The sequence below is a fragment of the Odontomachus brunneus genome, unplaced genomic scaffold, assembly GCF_010583005.1.
Source record: "Odontomachus brunneus isolate Ranch 3 - 2012 unplaced genomic scaffold, Obru_v1 Obru_scaffold_125, whole genome shotgun sequence".
NCBI lineage: Eukaryota > Metazoa > Arthropoda > Insecta > Hymenoptera > Formicidae > Odontomachus > Odontomachus brunneus.
In genome coordinates this window covers 431,099-444,173 of record NW_022639575.1, presented here as the reverse complement: position 1 = coordinate 444,173, position 13,075 = coordinate 431,099, and the positions used below count along the sequence as shown (strand labels likewise).

General features: G+C 37.9%; 1 protein-coding gene and 1 long non-coding RNA gene across 4 annotated transcripts in view; one reads left to right on the top strand and one right to left on the bottom strand.

Annotated features, from left to right (window-relative positions):
* Positions 1-13,075, bottom strand: part of LOC116849731 (polypyrimidine tract-binding protein 1) — a 622,962-nt gene that overhangs the window by 489,104 nt on the left and 120,783 nt on the right. The window lies entirely within an intron of this gene.
* Positions 552-1,424, top strand: LOC116849743. The gene is made up of 3 exons (XR_004379196.1): positions 552-841; positions 981-1,136; positions 1,276-1,424. It is a non-coding gene; the product is annotated as an uncharacterized LOC116849743 (long non-coding RNA).

Below are 13,075 nucleotides of genomic sequence, written 5' to 3'. Positions count from 1 at the left end.
GGGGGGGGGGGGGGGGGGGGGAGACTTTCACTGCGATGACAAAGCGTCGCGCGTCTTACTGCCCGGCTCAGCCACGCCCCCCCTCCCCTCGCCCGTGCGTATCAGTAGCTCAACCGTCTATCGGTATGCCGCGACCTTGGTAGTCGCGCGATAGATCGCAACAATAGCGAGCGCGTGCCAGCGAGCACGTGTAGACGATTTCGCTCTCGTGATTTTCGAGTGTGCTATATTTGAAGGCTTCATCTGCAATACGCGGAGTAAGCTTGAAGTAAAAAGTAAGAATAGCAGTGAGAAAAGAAGATAATTTATTTCGCTTACGTCTCCAGCTCCCTTACACCGAAAGACTTTCCCCTTGTCCCCTTGCTTTAATTCTTAAGCCGTAAGAAATTGATCAATCACAGTTGATTTTTAAAATAATTGACTGTGGTTGGTCAATTAATTATGGCTTAAAGATTGAAGCAAGATTGTGGACAAGGGGTTTCTGTCAAATACTTTCGGTGTAAAGGAGTAAGAGTTTAGATGTATATGTCAGTGAAATAAATTAGTTTTGTTTCTAAAAAGTCCGTCTACAGTAAGAGTAAAATATGACTGCAAGAAATAAGAAATTAACTAGTCACGGTTGAATGTGTGATTGATCGATTTGTTACTTCTTACAGCCATACTTTGCTCCCATTGTAGACGGTCCTTTAGTCTTTTTCTTACTTTTCGTATGCTAAGCTTACTCCACGTATTGAAGACGAAATTTAATACGCGACTGCAACGAGACGGTGTACACGTCGCGATCAACACGAATTCGACAAGTCGCGGTCATCGTGAGACTTGTGAAACTTACCACACCCAGGTAATCACCGCGTCCTATCTTTTTATCAAATTTTAAGACGAGATATATTGTCAGAGCTATATTGCGCTCTCAATTTAACAAGACAGAACAACCGTCCTATATATTGCCGTGAATTAATCAGAACTATTCTCGATTTCAGATCAGACGGAGTTTGCGGCCGCAACGACAGAGGAAGCTCCAAGGATGCTGTCATGATGATTCCTGATGCCGTACCGGAGGATCCGGTTCGGGCCGAGCAGAGTCGGCTCGTAGATAAGCTCATACACCTGCTATGCTCCTCTCCTTGATTCTTTAGGTTAGAAGTCGAGATATATCTGTCAAGATAACTGAAATTACGAGCGAAATGCATTAATCCACTCCTATATTTGCTCGCTCTCGTTCTTCAAACGGAATTTCTAGATCCAACTAACGAAGTCGTTTCTTTTCTGTTCCAGAGCTTGTAAGAGAACGCGGCCGATTCTGAGTACGGCGGTTTGGTGAGTCACAAATAAGTGCCAAAGTGAGCATTATTGATTTAAGGTGGTGGTTGTAGATGTTCGAATCAATGCGATTAGTTTGGTTTGTAGATGTCTATATGTATGTGTGTCCCATATGAAGAAATGCGTCGCTCAAAACAATTAGGAGTCTGTTTTCTCGAATATTTGTATTTGTAATATAATAGATATTTATGATATAAAATAATATATCATTTTATAACATAAAATATTGAATATTTTTAATATAAATTCTTTTCAGTAACTACACAAATGTGATATTTATTGTTCTGCTTGGTTTTATATTATGTTTATTATATTTAATTAATAAAGCTATTCATTGTGTTAAATCACCTAATTGTTTTGAGCAGCGTAAATTGATGCACATCAACCGCGCCAAAAACGCGAAAAAATCGCGATTACTTCGCGTACGTTAACAGATTTCGCGAACGTCATCAGGTATTAGCTTTTTAAATTTTATAAATAAACTATATTTCACGCGAGAGAAAAATATTAAACGCAGAAATATAGAAAGCAAAGCACTTTTGAACAAAACTTTATTAACGCGTTCAGAAACTCAGTAATAAATACTGAGTAATAGTAATAATAATAGTAATAATAGTAATAAATAGTAATAATAGTAATAATAATAATAGTAATAATATAGTAATAAAAGAAAATGCACGATTATGATTCACACGCGTCGTTTTGATACAACAATCATCACGATTCCGAGTTCTTATTTTTTGGGTGTTTACATTCGCATTATTATTCTTTATTTAGAGAGAGACAGAGAGAGAGAGAGGGGGGGAAAGAAATGCGCGAATCTTCGGTTAAATTATATTTTCTCAATTATTACGAGAATAAATTTCATCACGGTTTCGCCGAGTAATCCATACAATAATGCGGTACTGTTTTCGCACAAATACTGCGGAATTGCCTTCGTGTAAATATTACAAAGTTAAATTCGCACAAATAGGGGAAAATGTCCAATAGTCGTCACTCGTTACAGTACTCGCCAATTTTCGGCACTCTTGCACGGATTTTATCAGATATTCAAGAGGATTAATTAATTATTTATTCATTAATTATTTATCGAATATTATTTGTTATTTATTCGTCTTCTTTTAGATTCCCATATACTTCAATACTTGATAATATCTACAAGAGTGTCGAAAACAGAGTTTCGACTATTGGACGTTTTTCCTTATCACGGGGTTCGCACAAATACCGCAGAATTGTTTTCGCACAAAAATTACGAAATCATAGTCGGTGAAAATTTCACGTCACCATTAGTTTCTATAACATCCCTTGCTACTTAGCAAGATTCGGCGTCGCGTATATATCTGGCGTCATTTTATCTTCTTTCTCATTATCACATCGCGTTTTTAACTCCCAATTAATAAATCTGACGATCGTCCGATTCTACTACTACGTGAATGAGTTGACGTTAATGAGAAGTGCAATAGTCGAGTCAATACGTCGCGAAAAACACCGACTATGTGTGTCAAAAATCAAAGAGATTACTTTCTAATAACGTACTCACGATATATTCCGATGATCGCACATCGCTATTTCGGCACTCCCGATACTTATTTCCGCGGCTGGCTCACTTTCGATAGATAAAATATGCGTAAAACGCGGAGCGATGTCGATCGCGATGTGTCAGTGTAGACTGCTAGTCGCGAAAAGATCGATATCCAAGATGGCCGCGCAATTACCGACACAGTGCCGAAAGCACGCGCCAAAACGTGAACGATGTCGCGGTTTGACAAGGACGCGCTCTAGTAGCTATGCCTCTCTCACTTACGCTGAAGGACGACCGCGCGAGATCCGACGTCGCGTATATCTCTAGCGTCGCTTTGTCTTTCTCTTTTCTTCGGATTATCACCGCGATTCTAACTCCTCGTTAATAAATCGGACGATCGTCCGATTCTATTACTACTTGAGCGAGTCGATGTTAATGACAAGTGCAATAGACGCCGCGATAAGCACCGACTGTATGTGTCAAAAATCAAGGAAATTACTTTCTAATAACGTACTCACAATACATCCCGATGATCGCACATCGCTATTTCGGCACTCCCGATACTTATTTCCACGCCAGGTTTACTTTCGATAGACAAAAGATGCGTAGAACGCGGAGCGATATCGATCGCGATGTGTCAGTGTAGGCTGCTCGTCGCGAAAAGATCGATTTCCAAGACGGCCGTGCAATCAACGACGCGAAGTGGCGACGCGAAGAGTGTCGCGTGTTACGCCGTCCTATCGGATCGCGGCTCCGCGATGCCACTCGATAGATCGATAGTTACTAGAACTTTCCGACCAGTGATGCGACTCTGTAACTTCTAACGACTTCTAACGACAGTATCATTATCGTTATGGGTCTTCTACAATAAGCCATTAGTCATAAGCTACAAACAAATTAACCAATCACAGTCAATTATTTTAAAAAATAATCGACTGTGATTGGTCAACTTACCTACAGCTTATGACTAATATCTTATTGTAGAAAGCCTATTAGGCTGATATTACATGTGTCATACGACAAGCTTGTTAGACGTTGTCGGGTAGAGAATATCTGACGTATATGGAAAAAAAGTTAGGAACCTTTTAAAGGAGAATTTTATCCATCAGCTAATCAACACGTCCGACAATACTTGTCGTACGACGCATGTAATATTAGACTTACATTGTCGTTACGCAACTATAACTTTTACAATAAGCCTTCTATAATAAAGCATTAGTCATAAGCCACAAACAAATTAACAGTCGATTAGTTTTTAAAATAATCTGTGGTTGGTCAACTTGCTTACGGCTTATGACTAATATCTTAGGGCCGATTTTTCTAACTTCTTGGTAAGCTACCTAACAATTAAATCATATGTCTGTCTTCGTTTTTCTTCAAATTAGAGACAGACACATGATTTAATTATCAGGTAGTCTACTAAGAGGTTGGAACAATCGGCCGTTATTATACAAAGCCTATAATATATGGTAAAAAAACTAGGCAACGACACTCCATGGTAGTGACATCGTCTGTTATAAAATGTTATAGAATAAGGCTGCAGAGTTGCATACGTATCTAGCTATATATTGCTCACGACTGTTGATTTATTCAGAAAGCGAGAACTTAATTCGATAATAAGGCCGAGAACACATAGAAAAATCTAAACAGTAGGACGTAAGCGGCAAGCAAATTGACCAATCACAGTCGCTGATTCTTGGACCATAAAAAGAATCATCGATTCTGATTGATCATTCTGTTTATTGCTTACATCTTATTGCTTAAGTTTTGCTGTGTGTTTCCGGCTTTACTGTCGGATTAAACCACACTTCTCGCTTCCTGAGTAAATCAACAATCGTAAGCAATGCACAGCTAGATACGAATGCGACTCTGATCAAGAAATTCTAGTAATTATTGATCTATCGAGTGGTAAGGCATCAGCGCGAGAGCGGCATACGAGCGCGCCACCGTACACGCCGCAGTGCACACTTTCGGCACTTTGCGTCGTCGATTGCGCGGCCGTCTTGGAAATCGATCTTTTCGCGACGAGCAGCCTACACTGATACATCGCGATCGACATCGCTCCGCACTCTACGCATCCTTTATCTATTGAAAGTATGCCGAAAGCGTAAATAAGTATCGGGAGTACCGAAATAGCGATGTACCATCGTCGGGATGTATCGTGAGTACGTTATTAGAAAGTAATCTCTTTATGATTTTTGACATACATTACCGGTGTTTGTCGCGGCGTCTATTGCATTTGTCATTAACATCGACTCGCTCAAGTAGTAGTAGAATCGGACGATCGTCGGATTTATTAACGAGGAGTTAGAATTGCGATGATAATATGAAAAAAAGAGAAAGACAAAGTGACGTTAGAGATATACGCTAGAGATCCTCTAGTAAGAGATGCGCAATCTTTGAGTGCGACGGGATTGGTCCTGGCCGACTTTGCAAGAATATGGCGGAACCAATGAAATAATCGTATTTTATTGGTAAAAGCACGGTGAAGATAAATTAATTAAAATTGAAGATAAATTACGTAAACTGAATTTAATAAATTTATAGATATGTAAAACAGAAAACCCTTTTGCTGCAGAATTTTTACAATTTGGAACGCAGTAGCCTGGCATTATATTTTACTTCAGATCTGTGTTCTACAGATCTCCTATGTGAATATGACTATGTTAAAATATTTTCAATTCTCACATGTATTTTACAATTTATGTGAAATAATATTTTATTATAATATTGCATTAATATTACCTTAATTATCAGCAATTTATATATTCTATATATATTAATCTTATATATATATATATATATATTCATAAACATATCAACACATGTCACACGTAGAAGCCGCCATATTCTTGCAAACAACCGAAGTTTGCGCATCTTTTACTAGAGGATTTCTAATATACGCGACGTTTTAGCGCGCCCTTTCGGCTCTGCGTCGGTGATTGCGCGGCCATCTTAGACATCGATCTTTTCATGACGAACAGCCTCCACTGACACGTCGCGATCGACATAGCTCTGTGTTCTACACATCTTTTATCTATCGAAAGTGAGCCTGGAGCGGAAATAAGTATCGGGAGTGCCAAAATAGCAATGTGCAATCATCGGAATCTATCGTGAGTACATTATTAAAAATCTTCTTGATTCTCGACATATACAACCGGTACTTAACGGTCGTAACGTGTTGAATCGACGTCTATTGCACTTGCATTAACATCGAGTCGTTCAAGTAGTAGTAGAATCGGACGATCGTCGGATTTATTAATGAAGAGTTAGAATCGCGAGAAGATAATTTCGGAGGAAAGGAGAAAGACAAAGCGACGCTAGAGATATACGCGACGTCGGATCTCGCACGGTCGGTCCGTTAGTAAGAGTGAAATAAATGTAACTACTAGAGCGCGTCCTTGTCATACCGCGACATCATTCACGTTTCGGCGCGTACTTTCGGCACTTTGCGTCGTCGAAGCATTCTCAGCGGACTGAATATATGACGTTGATCTCGCAGTGATTTTTGTTTCACGCTCTTAAGTGTGTTCTCGAAATGCTGGAGTTGATCGTATCGCAAGTTTTCGTTATAAACGTCTTAAAATGTGATGGATTGCGTCGCGAATACTTGTGTTGTCGAAATACTAGTACACTTGATCCTATCGTAACCCGTTGATCGAACAGTCCGCCAATTTTCTTTTCGTTGAACTGGGCTATTTGAACTCGTAGAATTCGTCTCGGAATGGGAGCTCTTCGTTGACACCGTTAACCGCGATATTCGCGAAACGCCGCTTAAACATGAATATTGCTGGTCTGACCTAACCTAACCGTCGCGAGTGTCAAGTGCAAGCTACGTGGGACGCGACGCGAAACGGAGGCTGAGTTCTACGTACTGGATGCAGGCAATGGACGTTCGACGCGCAATGGTGACTGTCAAAATCTCACGCTCACAAAGTGAGCTACTACGTAGAATACGAGTGTAATGCATGAATCGCATTGATTCGCAAACGAAAAACGGCAGGCGCTCTCGCGCGACTCGCTGCGAAGAGCGGCGCCAATCGTGCGCGAGAATTTCCCCGAGATCTTAGCGACGTGTATCGACGTAACTGTCGATACTTCGCCTAATAATATGCGGGATCGGGTAAGCACGTTGTTGGCGAGTTGCAGCCGATGATGAATCTTTCGCGGACGTCTCGGTAATACGTCGGGCCGACGTATCGCGCAGATTAAGCAACCAGAATAGCATACATTGAGAAAAATCTTTCTGTTACCAGAACAAAAGCACGTTAACTGTTTGATGATAGTCACAGAAACAAATTGAATAGTTACCATTTCAAATCATCTTTTATCATTTATCATTTTAGCAGATATTACCTGAAATACACAAATTACATTATTTGTTGAGGTTGCATTCTAAAACGTCCTTTTTGAGAAAATTTTCAATATTCTGTCAAAACACTATCGATATTCTGTATATGTAAAGTGAACTATAGATATTGAGTAAAATTTCAAAGATTTTCCTCAAAAAGAATGTTTTGAAATACAACTTGGTACAAAATTTATTGTAAGTACAACTTATAATATCAGTAACATCAACAAATATAATGGCAAGTGTCGTAAGCAGAAGCGGTGTGAATATAAAATATTGCGACACAGAAAATGAGTTTTGTTTCGAAGAAATAGATCCGGTATTTGTATAATAATGCGTTACTATTTGTTTCCTGAAATTTTTGAAAGAAAAAATATTTCTTTGTTAATACAATTGATTTACTGAAATTAGTATTAGCAAATCATTGCTAGCAAATGAAATTTATGATTTGTTAGATTAACTGCGTACAGTAACATCTGTATCCATTACAGAAGTGTTGCTATAGCAGCAAATTGGAAGCAACAAATCATTTGTTTCCATAACGGAATTATTTGCTGTCCTATATTACTGACCATTTGTTGCGAGCACTAGTATTTTGTTAAATTGGCAAAACTATTTTTCTCAATATAACACTTTGAAAGAAAGCATATTTTTGGGATTTAATTTTGCGAAAATGGATCTAGTGAATATTTTTAAACATTGTATATCAATTAAGTAACTATTAAACTTTATATTACTATTTTTGTTATTTAGAAGAACCTATAAATAAATATGCAGCATGTCACGGCTGTAAAAAATATCTCTGCAGTTGGTGAGAGAGATAACGACCGTTCTAGTGACCTAAAAAAAAGATCAAAACATCAAAAAGTTTCTTAAATAATATGCTTGTAATTGATGAACTTAGAAAATTCAGAAAAACACTAAATTTAATATCTTTTTTAACAGTTTAAAATAACAAAAAAATGCGAAATTTGGATATACAATTTTTAAACAGCTATATATATTGTTTCTGCAATTCTCATTTCACAGCTTAAAATTTAAATTCATCCTCCAACTACAAATATATTATTTAAGAAACTTTTTAGTTTCTTATTTTTTTCAAAGTCATTAAAACTATCTTTCCACAGTTCAGCCACTTGCTACATATTTATGTAAGTTTTTCAAATGACAAAAATAATAATACAAAGTTTGATAGTTACTTTATTAATACAGAATGTTTCGAAATATTCGGTTGATTCATTTTCACAAAATTAATTCCCAAAAATAAGCTTTTTCTCAGAACGTTACATTGATCTAGTCCTTTAAAGTTGCGCCTCCGATATTCGGTTTACACGGCGTTTGCGGACCCGACGAAACGTCGAGAGACGGCGGGCAACTGATAAAATGTGTGCCGGCCGGAAATATACGATCTTTCTTTTTCTTTCCTCCCCGTTCTCACGTCCTCACGTCTTCTCCGAATGAGCGCGAGACGAGCCCGACTTTCCGCATCGGGTCTGCCAAAGCGTGCAGCGCGAAAAGCATTCCCGTACGTAGATATCGATAGAGATGCGCGCCCTGCGTATACGGTGGAAAGGAGAAGAAGAGAAGGGGCGGAGGTATATGCATTTTAGGAAAAAAAAATGTTTATTTCCATCGCGAGTATATACGCTCTCTAGCTGAATTCGATATCAAATATTTATCCGCCGTGTTGTCAGTGACGTAATATCACGCTGCGTGCGCGACTCGCAGAAGAAGAAGACGCGGAATCATCCGTGCAACACTTCGAAACTCCGCCTTGATAGTTAAGGAATGTTCCGAGTAGTTTTAAACAGACAGAAAGAGAGAGAGAAAGAGTCGACGCGCGCCAAGTAACTTCGGAACGGTAGCTAACGCGAAATTTCATTAGCTCGTCTTGCGGCTTGTCCTTCCATATTCAGCGAGCGACTTGAGATATTGGAAAAAAAGGAAATTACATCAATCACACCATACTTGACTTTGTATTCGAATTGAAGGAAATAATGTACACCTAATGTGTCCTACATAATGAAAATTACTCTTAATCAAGATGTATCTGAACATGACAAATGTGTGTGTGTATGTATGCAAGATGTTACATTACATTGGAAAAACTGATGTGTTAAATTTAACACATTTCATGTGTCCAAATCATCCACTCTCATTTATGTGTAAATTTAACACAAAACAAATGTGTTAAAAAGTAACACGCATAATATGGAAAAAATTAACACAAGAATTTAACACTTGAATACCGCTAGGAATCACAGGTTATGTTAAATTGACATATTTAATATGTCAGACATAGATTATGTCAATTTAACATTTTCATTTCATCAAAACCATAGATTAATACTTCTCTCAAATGTTAAAGTAGCGTTTTATTTTAGTTAATTTAACATTATATATATGTCAATTTAACACAAACTATGATTCCTGACAGTATTTAAATATTAAATTCTTGTGTTTTTACATATTATGCGTGTTACTTTTTACCACATTTGTTTTGTGTTAAATTTACACATAAATGAGAGTGGATGATTTGCGACACATGAAATGTTAAATTTAACATCAGCTTTTACAGTATATGAATGAAAATTGCATTTATTAAAAAAAATAGTACATCATATACTTATAAGAAATTTCATTTTAGCTAATATACATAGCTTAATTTTATTCAATGGACAATATCAATAGAAAATTTCAAGAGGCTCGAAAATTTACTTTGCTATTACTAAAAAGTTTGTTTTATTTCTTAATTGTAATATTATTTTGATTTTATGAAACTCGAGGAAAAGTATTTAAAAGTTCTAAAAGGACGCGATCACACGATTTTATACCCACTATTCTTCTCAAGATAAATACTGAAAAGAAGCACATACTCCTGGGCCATATAGCCCCGATCTCCTTCTTACTCGTATATTGCTTTTACATTATTTTAAAGCGTGATGAACCAGTATTCTATTCTATTCTAATTTTATCAGTATATGTATATATATATATATAAAATATAAATATATAGAAGGAAAATTATGTATATAACGGTCCGTGCCGTGACATGAGAAGCAAACATTACCGCAGTGATAAGTCAAACGATTGAATGAGAGTCTCTTGAAAGAGAGGAACAGCGAATCCCATGATATCTCGACCCGTTCAATCCGATCCGATGCGATTTGCCTCGAGCGTTGTGCTAAAAATTCGGACTTCGAGCACTTGGTGCGTTTCCGCTGAATTCGTGGGTACGTTCACGCGGCCCTTTAATCCGCACGATATCCGAGGTGATTCGAGAGAAAGAGAGAGGAGAGTCTCTCGCTTCTCGACTGTACGTGCGCCCGCGAGGAGAGGATTCGCTCTCGAGCGACCGGGAGAAACGACTAGATGAGCCGGCGAGGAAACGCGACGAGGGTGGCGTCGAGAACGAGGGTAGACGGCGATAAAGGCGGCGAGAAGCGGCGGCGGGCTCGCGGTACGTAGTAATAGAATGGTAAATACTTCATTAGCGCGTTACTGCACCCCGGCGGCCGAGCGATGGCCGCGAGAAATCGCGGAGCAAATGAAGCAACCCCCGCGTGGCACGCGCCCTGCTTCTTTCCACCATGTTCTCCTTCTCCTCCTTCTCTTCCACCACCTGAACCACTTCCTCCGCGCTCACGCGGCTATGAGATCGCAGTGCGAGAGAGAACATTAAGTGTCATTAAGGCCCCCGAGAGTAATCGCCTCGACTATCTCCCTTGCGCGTTTCGCGTTGCTTTCCGCTCTCGGTATTAAGTCAGCTACATTATAATTTTCGCCGTGCTGGCGAGTTGCAATCAACAGCGGCCATTACGGTAGAACACATGTTGAACACGAGAAGTCGCGAAGAGCGTTCGCGGGTGTCGCTAGGTGGTGTGTGGAAGTGTCGAACGCAGATCGCGATCTCGCTGGGAAATAGTAACAATTCCTTCAATAAGCGGTCAAATGCGACGACTGGAATCGCGTTAAGCTTGTAATAATTCTCTTCTCGCTCGTAACACATATTATTACTCGCCTACTCGCTGCGGTTGATAATTCAGTGGTAGACTGCAGATTCGCGACTTCTCGTCGGAACGTGAATTCACGTGCGATACAGTGGTGAGAGAATGAGAGAGAAGGAGGGGAAGGAGAGAGGGAGACACACGTGATTCTCGTCGAAAAAATGTGTCCCTCACGTGACGTAAATTGAGCGCGAAGTTATCGTTTATTTAAAGTGGTAATGAGACATAAAATCGGGATGCCGGGTGAATAAGTCATGTCTCATTTCGTGAGCGAACTGACGTGCACTTTTGACATTTAAAGTTCATTTTCTTTGAACTCGCTCTGCCACGAACATACGAGCGGGAATTCTTGAGAGCGCATTAAGCCAGGTGTATTACGATTTTAAGGTACGCGCTGCGTATTACTCTGCCGCTGACTTTCCCGCCAGATCCATCGCACGCGAGAAAGATATTCGTGTATCTGCATTTCTCTTTTGGAATTATATATTTCTCCAGACTTTCGGAATTATATATTTTCCCTGGACAATTACATATTTCCCCGGATACTGCCCAGAATTCACGTGCTACGAATATTCGCTCTTCCTGATCCCTTTATTTCTTCCTCCCTCATTCCATTCGGGTGCGACTAAGTGCATTATTATTTTATCTTTCGTCTAATTCCATTTATCCATTCATGTCTTTTTGCATTTTTCTTCTCACAGTTTCTTTTTTTTTCTCTATTCCTCTGCCTTGTATATCTCCATTCGATCTAGTGACAGCACCTATTGCTTTTTGTGCATCTTCTTAATAGAATTTGATAGAAAATAATCACGATATGTATAGGTATATTCCTCTTATATGCAACAAAGTGCGAAAAATACACGATGTTGGTAATTATATAAAAAAAAGTAAAAAAGTAAAAAAATATGAGTTTTGTATGCAGAGTCAGTGTACATTTGGGAAAATTTATTTCTGCGAAAGATTTATTTCTGTGTAATAAAGCAAATTATTTCTGTGAAAAAAAACAATTCTATACAAAGACCTTTCGAAGTATATAACTTTAATTAACTCTCTACCGCTCAAATTAACTTCTCATATTTAAAAAATTTTTCATGGGATGTTTAAAAATAAAGTATTCAACACATATAAAGTGAAATTTTATTTTCTAATTTTTTATTTTTTAAAAATTTAATATAATATAAAATATAAATATTAAGCTATTAATACTAAATGAACATACTAAAAAAACAACTATATTGTGATTTTCACATCACATTAGTCAAGATATGCGCTTATAACTGAATAAAAAAGCTTCTATTATTTTACAAACAATCACGTAGATTTTTAGTAATTTATTAAAGAAGGTTGATGCATTATCGCGTAGAATTGTGTAATCATTTTCTTTAATTAATAATTCGAAATCTACGGGTTATTTGCAAAATGATAGTGGACTGTTTTGCTCAGTTTAAGGAGATGCCGGACATGAAAACTTTACTGAAATAACATTAACATTTTTTGCAAAGTTTACGTCTTGTTGCTTGCACAGAATTACAAACGCTTTTACACAACAAAAGTGTATGCAAAAATAAATTTGAGCATTACTCAATATGTGACGAAAACGAAAAAAATATGTTTAAATTTAAATTTTGAGCTGTTAGTTAATGCAATATTTGTTTAAAACAAACATTCTGCAGGTTGTACATACCGAAACTGGATGCTCCAATCAAGAAAATTTCAAAGGTCACTACTACACTTTCAGAATTTAGTTTCAATGCCAAAAAAGACACGTAAAGTTTGCAGAAAATTTTATGATTACATGCGATTAGGTTTTTCGACAACTATATATATATATATATATATATATATATATATATATATATATATATATATATATAT